Consider the following 16482-nt stretch of genomic DNA (forward strand, 5'->3'; position numbering starts at 1 on the left):
AACAAAGCTACACTTACTGGGCGACTGGCCAAATGGGTAATGATCCTGAGTGAATTTGACATCGAGTATGTGGATAGAAAAGCAATAAAAGGACAAGCAATCACAGATCAATTAGCAGATGCTCCCATGATAGATGATGCTCCTCTAAATTCAGAATTTCCAGATGAATCCATTCTAACAATATCACATGCAAAGCCATGGCAACTATACTTTGATGGCTCATACACACAGCATGGGGCAGGAGCTGGTATTCTCTTTATAACTCCTCAAGGCGATTCTATACCAAGATCATACCGCTTATCATTTCCTTGCACCAACAATATAGCGGAATATGAGGCATTAACAACTGGATTACGAATTGCGGTTCAATGGAAGATCCAAGAACTTCATGTTTTTGGGGATTCTCAACTGGTTATCTGTCAAGCAACTGATGATTACCAAACAAAAGATGAAAAACTAATGCCTTACAAACAACTGGTAGATGATTTGAAACAACACTTCATAAAGATAGATTTTGAGCAGATACCAGGAGAGCAGAATCGTGCTGCAGATGCCATGGCTACAATTGCTTCACTAATTGATCTACCACAAAATGAGACCTGCTATGAGTTCCTGGTAGACAACCTGTTGATTCCCTCATACGAGATCACTCCTACTGAAATGATATGCGTTGTTGGTCTTGAATCCCAGTTATATGGTTCCATATTCACATACCTCTGCAACAATATCTTACCTCCCAATCTATCAAACAACCAACGCCGCACTTTCATTCGCCAATCCTCTCGATACGTCATTCTAGCTGATATCCTATACCGACGAGGTCTAGATGGAACTCTTCTTAGATGTTTAGACAATGATGAAGCTCAGATTGAGTTACGTGAAGTGCATGAAGGGATATGTGGTCTGCATACTAGTGGTCCTACCTTGGCCAAGAAACTCATTAGGACTGGATACTACTGGCCCACTATGGAAAAAGACTCATATCAGTTTGTCAAGAAATGTAAGCAGTGTCAAATTCATGGAGACCTCATACATGCACCAGCACAAGAACTACAACCACTTGCATCTCCTTGGCCCTTTTGTCAGTGGGGACTCGATCTCATAGGCAAGATTCACCCTCCTTCTTCCAATGGTTATAAATTCATTATCACAGCCATAGAGTATTTCACAAAATGGATTGAAGCCGTGCCTCTCACACAAGTCACTGGGAAACAAATTGCTACCTTCATCCTGAACTACATCATTTGCCGATATGGTATTCCCACTTCCATTATCACTTATAACAGGCATCCCTTCAAAAATCAGGATGTTCGTGAGCTCTGTGAGCGCTTCCATATCTCTCATCGTTTCTCCACACCATATTACCCCCAAGGTAATGGCCAAGCTGAGGCGTCTAACAAAACAATTCTTAAAATCCTCAAAAAGACAGTCGATGACGCTGGCCGTAACTGGCATATCCAACTCAATCCTGCACTTTGGGCCTATCGCACAAGTGTCCGCACACCTACAGGAGCTACACCCTACTCACTTGTCTATGGCGCTGAAGCCATCTTGCCTATTGAGGTCAAGTTACCTTCTTTACGGGTCTCTTTGAGAAACATAATCAACGATGAAGATTACAGGGTCTCTCACTTACAAGAACTAGAACTGCTGGATGAACGAAGACACACTGCTTTTAATCATCTTAAGGCTTACCAACAAAGAATGAGTCGCAGCTACAATCACAAAGTCAAGCCTCGCACATTTGAGGTAGGTGACTTAGTCCTCAGAGAAAACCCCAAAAATCAGCAAGACAGAGATAAGAAGGGCAAGTTCGAACCAAACTGGCTTGGTCCTTACATCATCACAGCGGTATATGGATCTGAGGCATATCAGCTCTCAACTACAGAAGGTGAATCTTTGGAGGATCCTATCAACAGCATGCATCTTCGCAGGTTCTACACATAGCTCTTCGGAACATCCTAATTCAAAAATACAAAAAAATCAAAAAATTCAAAAATACAAAAAAAATTATAAAACAAAAAAAAATCGTTACTTGGTGAAAACCTGGCAAACAGGCGCCTTGTGACACAAAAAAATTGAAAAATTGAAAAAAGTAAAGAGAAATAATTTCGTCCAACGGTGAAAACCACTTCGGTGGCGCCCTGGGCAAGTACCATGGTGAAAACTGGGTCACCAGCGCCATGCGTAGAGACTTTGCTCCTCTCTCCTTCAGGATTCTCTTTCATCCTTCACATTGCACACACTCACAACCTATTCATTCACAATAAACTTACCCATTCCCATCATGGCTTGTTATTGATCTACCTAAGATTGGTTAGCCATCCATAATAAACCCTCCCTTTTCACTCCCTTTCCATCCATAATAAATCCGATCCTATCTGTGACTACGGCCAATTCCTACGTCTAGTGATGGGTGTGGAACTAAGGACATCACATGTTTCGAGGAGTACAGTTTCTTCCAGCTTCCTTCAGTCTATCCGCACACAATCTGCAATAAAGCAACATTTGCATCACCAGAACCGCAATAAAGTTTCGTCTTCTTCGCAATAAAGTATCAGTTTCATGGATTCAGTCAGTTTCAGATGAGACACAACAGCAACAATGGGCTTCAACAAAATCAAATATTTCAACAGACTCAGACAACATTATGGTTCAGTGTTAATCTATCCCTTTTGTGAAAGTGAACATTGTGACCACAATCAAACATGACTTATACAAGTGACAAGAGACACTAAAACTTGAGGACTACAGTGGATGTTGGTGTCGAGTCTTGATTTTCTTTTGATTTCATCTTTTTGGTGACATGTCTTTTAGCTTTTCCAGGATGTCTCTGACTAGAGATTCTATCTCCAGGATGTCTTTGACTAGAAAGGCGAGGATGGGGTATCATCACCTATTTTGTTTGCTGTTTGTGGATTGTCTTTTAGTAACGCTATGACTTGTCCAAGGATATGAGGACACTGTGAGTCTAGTATGAACTGGGGCATTCCTTGTTTGTGACTGTCTTATCTCCATGCAAACAGGTACAATGACTTTCTGGGTCGAACAAATGCCTCGATTGTCATCACCTATCTTGCCATAATAAAGCTCAATGATGATAATGCACAAGAAGCTCTTTCACGTTCATATCTTCTGTCTTCCATCCCCCTTTTTTGATTGACTTCCATCATCCTTCTCGAGTCCGCATGGCCCGCTATCACATGACTGAGTCTAATGACACACCAAAAACATTTGCATTTCATATAGTTTACACTTGCATCACCACATATAAGCATTTCATACACACATATAGATATCACAATTGCATCACATCCTGCATACAACACATGTCAGCACATCTTACATTTTCATCATGTAAATAATCATTGGCATTATCATATTCATCTGCATCACATACATTCACATTTGCATCATGCATCACATATAAAACATAAAAGAACAAAAATATATTGCATTGCATCATATCATATAAGCATCCATATCATAAAACATGTATCACATAAGAACATCTCATCACATAAGGTACACATGCATATAGCTGCCGCAAAAATGGATCATCTCTCATATATATCAAAATGTGTCATGATACAATGATGTCAAAAGAATCATATGGCTACAAAATCACCCGCAGGTGTCTACAATACAAAAATGGTACATATACTGATACAAAGGGGAGCCCTCTATGGCTATGATGAACTCCCTCCCTCAGAGCCGCCTGGCCTCGACGGACGCTGAGCTATAGAAGGACCCGCTCCAGGATCACCCTGCCTGTCTGGTGGTGGTGGAGGACCCATGACCCCACCACTAGATGCCTGCCTCCTCCGACTCCCTCCCGTAGCCGTCGCTGTCCGCGATGGTCTATGGAAGCTCCTCGCCCGCTGATCTGCTGGCACTGCACCATAGTAGAGGTCCCTCCAGTAACCAATCTCCTCTCTGGCTCGCAAGACATATGCGTAGCCTGCTCCTGTGTCCTCTGCCGCCTACCTCCCTGTCCTCAGAGCTGTCTCAGCCTCAGTGTAGCGCTGGATAGCCTGATCCCTCTCCCACTCAGTATCTCTGAGCTTGATCCTGAGACGATCCCTCTCCCTCTCCAACTCCTGGATCTCGTCTGCCTGGCCCTGGCAGATCTCCCTCAGCTCTAGCAGCTCATCCTCCTCTGGATCCCCGCCCTCAGCCTCTACCTGTGGCTCTCCCTCTACGGGTGCCTGCCCCTGTACCTATCTCGGTGCCTACACAGGTACCCATCTCTATGAATGCCTGGGTACCTGCACTTGTCTCTGACCCTACACCTATGCCTGTACTAGCACCTGTTCCTGTCTCGATCCCTATGCTCTAGGACCCTGTGCTGCTGGTACCTGCAAGGGCAATCCACCACGACCCCTCACCACCTGGGCTGGTCCCTCCTGTCCCCCCTCCCTCCGAGGTGCCACCCTCCTCTCCCCCACTACTCCCCTCCACCTCTGTCGGCCCCTACCTCCATCACCTCCACCATCATCATCATCATCTCCTCCAACCTCTCCCTCCAGCAGCTCTCCCGGATCTGTCAACCGTGGAAATGGATGCTCTGTCCAATATGCAGAGTACTCTGCATCCATACCTGCATCCTCAATCTCCGGCCACATATCCTAGGGTAGTGGCATCATCTCTGCCAGCTGTGTGACGGCCTGATCATATGATAACAGCGGTCCGAACTGTGCCTGATCCCTGACTATGCGAGCATACATACCCAAGCCTCGTGGCATCCTCTGGATCCTGCCAAACTGTCTGCCAACCCTGTCCACAAGCTGTCCCTCCAGTATGTAAGGCATCCGCCCAATCAGATATCTGCTCCTAAAAGTATATGGTAGCTCCACGGCGTCATCCTCCCACTCCTCGCACCCCAGGTACGGCCTCCAGATGACTACATCAATGTCATCTATCACACGCCTCCAGTGCTCTAACCTGCCAATCCGAGGCTGTGAAGTAATCATGTCATAAAGATGTACAAAACTCCATCCATGACCTCTTCCTCTGAAGTGTATCGGCCGTGTGATCGGCAGATGCTCATATGCCCACACCTGTAGCAGTGTCACTCCGCAACCCAATCCCACTGATCCATGGTAGACGAACTGATGCAGCTCATAATACAGATGTGCCAAGACACATGGACCCCATGCATATCTGGTGTGCTCAGTCACCAATGTCTCCAGTGCTCCTCCCCAGCCCACTGCCAACCCCCGTGTCACTCTGTCCGGACACAAGAACCCACCGATGGCTCCTCCGATCACAGCTGGCAAGGCTAACCCTGTCGCAGTCATGGTGTCCCATGCCACATGCCCTGCTCTCATCTCTAGTCCGGGATCCTGGAACACCCGTCTTAGTGCCTCTCTGTCTCCATCTCGATCATATGGGATCAGCTCTCCATCGATCGGTATGTGTAATATTCTATATACATCCTCGAGGGTCATTGTCATCTCCCCCATCGGCAAGTGAAAAGTGCAAGTCTCGGAGTGCCATCTCTCCGCCAGCGCAGTCAGCAAACCCATGTTCGCCCGAAACTCAGGCACATATAGTACATGTCTAAGGCCCATCTCCTCAATAGCAGCTCTGTCCTCAAACGACAACTCTGGTCGCAATCTCTGTGTAGATGGGAATCTCTCCCGTGACTCTAACATAGGCAGATACTCCTGCAGTCAAACAATCAATCATGTCAGTTATCATGGCATTCACTATTTATCACAAAATGCTACTTGCTATCTAAATGCATATGGTTATCTATCCTAGTGACACTCACTGTTCATCACAAAGTGTTGCTATCTATCCTAGTAGTGCTCCCTGTTCATCACAAAGTACTACGTGTGTGACATTCCTTGTTCATCACAAAGTGTTACTCACATCTTGCACTCCCTGTTCATCACAAAGTGCAGTTCATACTTTGGGTACTCCCTGTTCATCACAAAGTACTCTATCTTGGTGCTCACTATTCATCACAAAGTGCCTTGATCTATCCTAGTCTTCCTAGAGGACCTGTTTGAGTGTATCCTCTCAGCAGCTTATCCAATCGACAGCGTATGTTCATCACAGAACTGCCGATTTGACCTAGAAGACCAAAACCATGCATTTTCACACATAAACGTGCTTTAAACTCATAAACGCGCCTCTAGACTACACAAGCGCGCCTCCACAATGCAGACACGCCTGTTTGACATAAACGTGCCTACATCATGCACAGACGCGACTTTGGAACATAAACGCATCTGAAATGCACAGACGCGGCTGCATTCAACGCAAACGCGGTACCAGACGTAAACGCGCCTGGAACCGACACAGACGCGCCTGTCGGACACAGACGCGCCTAGCACCGACACAGACGCGGTTGCACGTTTTTGCACTTTTTTGTGCCCTATTCCTAAGCGCATTTATTGCTACCTACGATGCATTAATGACAAAATGGAAATGCGTCAAAGTACGAGGAGCTTTGATGGTACTTACCGGCTCTCCTGCCTCTGCTGGCCTCTGAAATCGACGAACGCGGTCGAATCTGTGTACGAAGGCCATCGCTGCTGACTGCTGCTACTCTTTTCTTGCTCTGCACTATGATCTCGTGAGGGTGTGGATGACAATGAGGATGTCTTTTGCCCATGGTCTATCTTATAGCCTACCCTAGCCCTTGCCTTCATTTTCCGGGTCAGTATTTTTCATCCTGTGACTTTGTCACTTTATTCGGTCAGTCCATTCTAGCCTTTCTTTCTTATCGAGAGATTGTCTGCAATCTTTTCAGACATTTTCATCCAATCTCTCGAGGGGGCATATTATTCCCATTCTGGGGCAACTTTGTATCAGTTCATCTTATCTTCTTTGAAACAACGCGACAAGCCGCATTGTCTCAAAGAGGGGCAAAATGTAGACACCCAAAATTGTCCAATTTAATTAAATAAATATTTTTATTTAATTATCTAAGCCTAATTCTTCTATTAATTAAATAAATTTTTATTTATTTAATTAATTCATTTATCCTCTTCTAGCCTTATTTCTCATTTAAATAAATACATTTATTTATTTAAATTATCCTTTCCTAAATTAAATAAATATTTTATTTATTTAATTATCCTATTTCTTCTATTAATTAAATAAATCTTTCTTTATTTTAATTAATTCATTAGCTTTTTCTACACATGTCATTCATCTCTTAATTCCTACACTACTTACCTCTTTCATTATTTTACTATTTATTCTACCTACCCTCTAATCCTAGCCGACCTCTCTTTTTACACCTCTCAATCTTAACCCTCCATTTCATATTGTGTCTTCTATTTAAGGAGATGCTTCCTTCATTGTCAAACCCTAATCACTCATGCTAATGACTAATCTTGAAGACTTGGCTACACTACGATCCTACTTGCAACCACATTCCGTTCTTTGTTGAGCTCTTGTGCATACAAAAATCTGAGAGCAAATATACATCAAGCAAGATCAATGGAGATAGGAAGAATGGAGATCAAAACCCTATTGGACATGTGATGGTATAATCTTTGTGATTTTGAATTATTTGCATTGTCTTAGGTAATCTTCATATGTTATGGTGGATCTTTGTTCATTGTTAGGCTAGGGTTTGGTGGTTGGATTCATTTAGCCTTTCAATATTGTTGTTATTGTTATCCATTTTCACCATATACACCCCTCATAAGGAAATCTTGGCGATGAACAAATCTCTTTATGACTCCCCTCAAATTTCTAATTCCACTTATGAATCTTTATCTCCTATTCATCATAAAGTCCTTTCCCCCAGGGATAAGGCTCTAATAAATTACACTCATCCCTCTTCTAAGATTTCTTGTGACTTTTCTTCTTCAATTTTTATCATTTTATACATGTTTTTGATCTCACTTATGGTTGAGTGTTTAGCATGTCATGTTCAAATACCTCATTCAATCTATCATGTCTTTAAATAACATTACTGGCTATTATGTTGCTCATCATTATGTGACATTGGTAGCTCATTTACTAGGGGCTCATTGTCATTCACGATGGTACAATTTCAAGTGCAATCATATTTTTGAAGCAACATAATAGCCTAATTTTCTATGTTATCTCTTGTTCCTATGGGGACAAGAGTGATTTCATACATCTCTTCTTTTCATGGTTAAAATTTCCCTTTGGGGTAATAGTGTGGAAATATTCATCATCTTTTCTTTAGAATCCTCTTTTCCTAGATATGGGAGAAGATGTGTATCCTCTTTCTTATCCTACCCACTTCTTGTGAGAAGCATTTTACATACACTAATGTCTTGCTTGCATGAACTCATATGAGTATGTGGTACATTTTGCTTATGTCTAAATCTCTCCCTAGAAGATTGTGTAAGTCCTTCTCATTGTCCTTATCCTTGGGAGGCAATGATCTTTCCTTATTTTTATCTAAGGATCCACTTTTTCCTATTTCGTGGATGGTGTGAACTTTATTACTTGATGTTATTCCTTGTATGCATTTGTTGTTTTTTTTTCAAGGATTCTCTCTTACAAGAGGTGTAAGTCCTTGACTACAACCTCTTTTGCACTTGGTAAAATACATCCATAATGAATTCACTCTCCCAATTGGGTTAAAAAGAGCGTCATCCTTCATTAAGAATCACTTTCACCTCGCAAAAGAAGGAAGTATTGCATTCTTATTCTCTTCTTTGCCTTATTCTAGAAGATGTTATATTTGTCCTCTCGGGGATAGGTGTCTTTTGTACAAAGATCTCTTCTCCTCTAAGGATCTCCTTTACACATATTACAAGATATCCCTTTTCAACTATCTGTAGCGTTCTAAAATTGTGACACTTGCAATTTTGACTGCATTTTGGTCTTCACGATGGTGACGCAACACGCAACCTGAATGGAGACCCCAAAACTTGCTCACGACACCAAAAACTGCATTTTTCAAGCACCTTGGCCTGAACCTCCTTGCACCCCGCTGTCCCGGAGGTGGGACCAGAGCGCCCAGCGCCCTGGTCCCTCAAGACCAGAGCGCCCAGCGCCCTGGTCCCTCAGGACCAGGGCGCCCAGTGCCGTGGTCCCTGGGTCCTATTTTGGGCCCGGTCTCCTAAGTGATATCGGGTCTTTTTGATTGCAATTTGGAAATATACTTCCCTGGTCGGCCTAAGGTCGGGAAAATCAGTCTATCAGCCCTAATTGACAAGTATATAAACTACATTTTCCTCTTTCATTTGAGATGATGGAAAAGGCGTGGAAACTATACTCAAGCATTCAAGCATTCAAGCATTCAAGCATTCAAGCATTCCTTCTAAGTCTCCATTCAAGGCTAAGTGTTGCATTCAAGACAAGGATTCAACCATTGAAGAGGAGATCACTTACTACATGCTACATACAACATACTACATACTACAACATACAACATCTAAACCTTCGCACATAAGGATACCAACATCCTTAGAACAAGGTATTAGTACTTGTTTACATTACAGTCATTTACATTTACAGCTCTTGCTCATTTCTTGGTTAATTCCAAAACCGGGGTTTGACCTAAAGGCAAACCCCTAATCCCTAACCCCCCAATCGTCTTCGCTTTTCTGTGTGTAGGTTGCAGGTACGCGGCTGAGATTGAAGATCTGGAATCCTTGTGCAGAGACGAACCGATCCCCCTTCGTTTGACGGATTTTTCGGAGGACCGTGGCGCCGGGCGCCATCGTCCCAACAACTTTTGCTCAAATTTGCAGGACAGCGCCGTATCGACATTTTACTGCTAATTCCAGGTCCGCAGCTTCATCCTATAACCTCCCTCCTCTCTCCTCGGAGTCAGAAGAGGGGAGAACAACTAGGGTTCGACCGCGATTTTCCGCTTTACATTTTGGTGAACCCGACGTGAACATCCTTTCTGGTTTTTCATGCTTAGATCTGAAAAGTTGATTACATTTCCATGTTTGATCTTTTGCAAAGTTTTAGAGGTGATTGCATAAAAACCCTAAATTTTCTTTTTGAACATTGAACTTGCGAAATGTTTAATTGTTAATGCTTGCTTCAGATCTGCTTTTCTATTACAAATTATCAATTCATGTCTATACTTTAATTTTGAAAATTAAGTGGTTAAAAGTCAAAACCCTAATTTTTGAAACCCTCTTGATTCAACCTTTGTCTGACAATTTCACTGATCAAAACATCTCCAAATCAGCTGTAACTTTGGATTCTGCAATAAAATCACATTATCCTTCATCCCTGAAAATTTGGAAAAAAGTTGCGAGGACCGTGTTGCACTCCGAGCGCCATCGTCCCCGACATTTTTTCCGAAATTTCGGGAGCGACATCTTACTGTGTTTTTCTGCTAAAATCCAGAATTTTGGCTGATTTTATCAATCATAGCACCTTCAAAATTACAGTCAAAGTTGGTCTTGCGATTGCTTGGTCTAAGGCTCCTAATCATTCAAAAATTGTCGAAATTAAAATTTTGTGTCAAAATTGCGTTTTTATTATCATAAATCTGAAAAGTGTGTCTACATTCATTCGAAATTTCAGTGCTTTATTCAAATTCTTGCAATTTATGACTTTTGAAATTAAGTGCTTAATTACAACAACCTTGATTTCCGCTTTCAAAATCAAATTTTGCGTGAAATTGAGTCAATTTTTAAATTTCAAAATTTGCATTGCTTTTGACATTCCCTCTAAAATCATAAAATTCAAAATTTCAGTTTCCCTCTCTTTTTCAAAATTCAAATTTTGCATTTTTCGACAATCTTGATAGGGTTCAATTTTGAATTTGCAACTTTAATTTGGCCTATCTACAGATCGTAAAATCCCTCAATTTTTTCAGATTAGCTCTAAAATCATCATACCTTTCATCCCTGCAAATTTCGAAAAAAGTTGCAAGGACCGTGTTGCACTCCGAGCGCCACGGTCCCGGACATTTTTTCCGAAATTTCGGGAGACTGTTGTGATTGTATTTAACAGCTTAAATCTGGAAGATTGGCTGGTTTTACTGAAAATTGCTACCTCTAAGATCAAAATCTTTTCTCTCTCTCTAGTGCATGAGTTTTACAACAGTAAGCCCTACTTACACTATTCCCGTTAGACGAAGCCGTAGAATTAAGTCTTTTCGAGGTTTAACTACCGAGGAGATGGAACCTAATTTGAGTAGCCTTTTTAACGAGGATATGGGTAATTCCTCTAATCCTCCTAATGATGAAGAAGCTCCCCATGAAGTTTCCGTTGAACAACTTTCGAAATTGGATAACCAATTTGATGATTTTCACCAATGGATGTCTCATGAGTATCCCGATAGTCAAGCTCTTCCTTTAATTGAGGGTCTAAAACGCATGCTTCAAAGTGATAAGAATGGAATTGATGTTTTACGTGGTATCGCACATATTGTGGATTCGAATGTAATGCCTATGAAGAGTTGTGCTGAATCTTTAGGTTATACACAACCTCCTACACAAGTCAATCATTCTATTCCTTTGACCACTACTATTGCTAGCATACCTACCTTTACATCAAACATCATGGCTACCTCTATACAAGACATTCCTCCTGTGATCACTAGTCATGGGGGCAATCCTCCCTCTTCTTCAATTAATCCTCTTCCTTCATTCAATCCAACTTCTTCGTACATTCCTTCAATGAATGTTCCTATTACATCTTCACAAATGAACATGACGCAAGGGGGCAATTCATTTAACCATTCCATTCCTCCTTGTAGTGTTCCTCCTATCCAATCATCCCCTATGGTTGACTATCATAGGGTCCCACCACCTTACTCTTTACCTTCTTTCAATAACATCACACCTCCATCTCAATCTAACACACCTAATATGAACTCTTCGACTGAAGCGACCATTAATAATCTGGCACAAACTGTCTCTTCTTTACAGCAACAAATTGCCTCTATGAATCAATCTAAGTTTAGTGTGCCCACATTTGACGTTGCGAGCCCACTTTCTCTTGATATTGTTCGAGCTATCCCTCCTAAACATGTTGAAATCCCACATTTGGAGCTTTATAATGGTAAAGGAGATCCTCTAACACATGTTAAGACTTTTCAAACAATTTGTACTGATTTTGCTTATGACTCAAGGTTGCTTGCAAAATTATTCACTAGAACATTAAGAGACAAAGCCCTACAATGGTATTGCTCGTTGCCTTCTTATTCTATTACTTCTTTCGAACAACTTGCAAATGCTTTCATTCAACAATTTCAAAACAATATAAGTCCTAAAGTTACTTTGATTGATTTAATGCATTGTAAACAAGGTGTTAAAGAAAAAGTGACTGATTTTATTGGTAGATATAAGCATTTGTATGCTCAAATTTCTTTTCCAATGCCTGATAATGATATTCAAAGAATCTTTATTTCTAATTTGCAAAAAGATATTCGAGACAAACTTCTGTTTTCTGAGTTTACTTCTTTCCAACAGTTGTGTGCCACTCTTCACAATTATCAACTGACTGTGAGTCAAATGGAACAATCACATCCTATGGCTCCGAGTGATAAGGGTGATAGCAGTCAACAACCATTTGGGAAGATTAAACCGAACAAAGATTCCATCAAATTCAATGAAAACATCATCAACAACAATGTGAATGCAGCATCAGGTGTGCCTCCTATTTCTAAATTTTTCAGGAAAGAAAGAAAGTATACTCCTTTGAATGAATCATTGCATGATATTATGAATAAGTTATTGGGACAAAATGTGCTTACTCTTCCTCCTGTACGACAAATTGATCCTGCAAAGATTACTTCACCTTATTTTGATCACAAAGCTTTTTGTCATTTTCATCGTCAGCCTGGTCATGATACTGAAAAATGTTTTTCTTTAAAGGGTAAAATTCAGGATTTGATTGATAATAATACTATTTCTGTTTCTGGAGTGAATGATAAAGGCAACACATCTGTAGCTCCTCCTAACCAAAATCTTCAAATTTTCACTGATCCATTGCCTTCTCATACCTCTAATGTAATTGAGGCTAATGATTCCTCTCTTTCATCTGATGGTCTTGTGTCTATGACTCCGAATGTGATTAACTTTGTAGAGCAGCAAGAAATCCCTAAAGAACCTTCCATCACATTTGATTCTAGTGAAACCATTAGAGCACCTGATGGTCCTTTATACATAGTGGCAAAAGTCAACAATACACCTTGTCGTGGAGTGCTTATTGATCCTTCGTGCATGGTTAATGTTATTACTGAAGAATTTCTTTTTACTTTGCAATTGAATCAAGTGATTTATGACAAAACAGATGTGATTGTGAAACTATTTGATGCATTTTCTTCTCCTGCAATTGGTTCTATTACATTGCCTATTGAGGTCCATAATAAATCTCTTGATGTGAACTTTGCTATTATTCCTTCTTCCGAACAATTTCGTGTGAAGCTTGGCTATCCTTGGCTATCTTCCATGAAGGCTATTGCTTCTCCTATACATAAGTGTTTGAAATTTCCCATAATGGTGAAGTTGTCATTGTCAATCATAGTCTCTTTAAACCAGCTGAAAGAACTTCTAGCGTTCCTATTGATTACTTTTGGCCTAAACAATTCCAATCTCTTCCCCCGCGAAGTGATCATCTTTTCAAATCTTATCAAAAGTGGAAAACAGATATGATCCTATCTTTAAGTGAACCCAGAACACCTAAACTTGACATTCCTATCATTCTTGAGAAGGAAATTCTTCCTTTGAAAGATAAAACTAATATCTTTCCTCAAGAAGATTCCCAACCCGTCCCCATGGATGTGACTATGTCTATGCCTGATAAAACTTCTAAGAGTAGATCTATACCTCCTCGTCATGATGGACTTGGTCTTCTCCCTAAACCAAAAATTCCTCCTTTATATGGAGCAGTTCCTCCTCCTGCCTTTTATAGAGAAAATAGACCTTCTTCTTCTCCTATTATCCAGCCTAAGAGACCACAACCTAAACACCCAAGTGCTAAGGATGAGAACATTCCTCCTCCTCTATCTTCTCCACTTCCTACTAAGACTAGACGTAATCGTTCTGCACGCGAACGCCGATGAAAACGTCGTCTTAGGGCTCAAGCAGCCGCTTCTCAAAATTTACAATCTCCAAAAACACCTTCAACAAGCATTATTCCATTTTCGCCTGAGCCGGATATTGAGCCTAAATCTCCTAAACATAAGATGCATGATGGTCTTGATCCTGTGCGAGTTAAAGATCCTATTTTTATAAATCTTGATGATGATATAGATGAAAATGTTATTCATGATGAAAATGTTACTCCTCTTGCTTCTGATAGTGAATATGAACTTATTGATGTTGATAACCATTTATCTAATGAATTTTCTAAAGCACTAATCCTAGCTCCTAGACAAGAACAATGTGGCTTGGAACATGAACATAGCCCTTGTTTGGACCTTGTGATAGCTCCATCTGCTGTGTTGGATGTTCCTCCTCTAGCGTGTTCCCTGCCTTCCCGAAACATTGATCAGCAAGATCGGGAGGTAGATGACATGCTAGACTAGTTACATTAGCATGGCAGATTCTCTCCCCCTCCCTTTTGTTACTTCTTCTATATGTTATTCTCATTCTTCTATTTGTCGTCCTTAGTGTTGTCTACTTGAGGACGATGCAAAGCATTGAGATCTTTGGTCTCTCTCATGTTGACTCAAAAGACACATGTGTTCCCTTCTTCTAGGTGACCTTCCTTGATTGGGGAATGAAGAACAATTATGCATACATACATATGATATATACATGACTTATCATACAGCATACTGACCCCGAGGAAAGCGAAGTCACCTCGTGCTTTGTGTTTTGTGTCTATTATCCTTGGGTTTATCTCACACTTGGGGGCTAAATCCTTGCGATAACGTGCTCCTTTCCTTTCTCATTTCTTATGTGTATCACTACGTTAAAACAATCACCCCCGTTGAGGCGCGTGCGATCACTTTAACGTAGGGGGGCATACACCCTGACTATCCCTTCACGATACTTGAAAATTTCTTGGAGAACTTAGCTTTGCCTTGAAAATTTTCGGTATTTCTCTTACATGACTCATAGTGAGGGAACCTTACTACTGACAGTCATGGTTCTCCCTCGTGATCTTCCCTTTTACTTTGTCAATCGAAGTCGTAAGATCCTTAGTCCACTGGGGGCTTGGTGTATCTTGCCTCCTTGACGTGGTGAAAGTCTTTCAATGTTGTTTCCTTGTACTTTACCGGAAGTATTGGCGTACACTCATACTCCCGCTAAAGTGGGGGCTAAATGTAGCGTCCTAAAATTGCGACACTTGCAATTTCGACTGCATTTTGTTCTTCACGATGGCGACGCAACACGCAACCTGAATGGAGACCCCAAAACTTGCTCACGACACCAAAAACTGCATTTTTCAAGCACCTTGGCCTGAACCTCCTTGCACCCCGCTGTCCCGGAGGTGGGACCAGAGCGCCCAGCGCCCTGGTCCCTGGGTCCTATTTTGGGCCCGGTCTCCTAAGTGATATCGGGTCTTTTTGATTGCAATTTGGAAATATACTTCCCTGGTCGGCCTAAGGTCGGGAAAATCAGTCTATCAGCCCTAATTGACAAGTATATAAACTACATTTTCCTCTTTCATTTGAGATGATGGAAAAGGCGTGGAAACTATACTCAAGCATTCAAGCATTCAAGCATTCAAGCATTCCTTCTAAGTCTCCATTCAAGGCTAAGTGTTGCATTCAAGACAAGGATTCAACCATTGAAGAGGAGATCACTTACTACATGCTACATACAACATACTACATACTACAACATACAACATCTAAACCTTCGCACATAAGGATACCAACATCCTTAGAACAAGGTATTAGTACTTGTTTACATTACAGTCATTTACATTTACAGCTCTTGCTCATTTCTTGGTTAATTCCAAAACTGGGGTTTGACCTAAAGGCAAACCCCTAATCCCTAACCCCCCAATCGTCTTCGCTTTTCTGTGTGTAGGTTGCAGGTACGCGGCTGAGATTGAAGATCTGGAATCCTTGTGCAGAGACGAACCGATCCCCCTTCGTTTGACGGATTTTTCGGAGGACCGTGGCGCCGGGCGCCATCGTCCCGACAACTTTTGCTCAAATTTGCAGGACAGCGCCATATCGACATTTTACTGCTAATTCCAGGTCCGCAGCTTCATCCTATAACCTAAACTCAGTTTATAAGCGAATCTTTATGACTTTCTATGCATGCTTACCTTAATTCTTCTATGCACATTCTTTACAAAAGAGGGTAGCCTTGCTTTCCTAACCCTTGAAATTCATTTAGCATCCAATCTTACATTGTGTGGGATTGAATCTTATGAGTTTCAACCCCTCTTTTGAATGTAAAGTCTTCCCCCTAAGTGAAAACCCATCGAATCCTAGCGAACCTCCCTTCTCTCTCTTCGGAGTCAGAAGAGGGGAGAACAACTAGGGTTCGACCGCGATTTTCCGCTTTACACTATCTTATCCTTTCTTAAAGAGTGCAAAACTCTCTTGCTTGGATCTATGACATTGTTGCATTTTTGGGGTATCTTCTTTTGTGATGAAGG

The sequence above is a fragment of the Cryptomeria japonica genome, chromosome 10 (genome assembly GCF_030272615.1).
Source record: "Cryptomeria japonica chromosome 10, Sugi_1.0, whole genome shotgun sequence".
Lineage (NCBI taxonomy): Eukaryota > Viridiplantae > Streptophyta > Pinopsida > Cupressales > Cupressaceae > Cryptomeria > Cryptomeria japonica.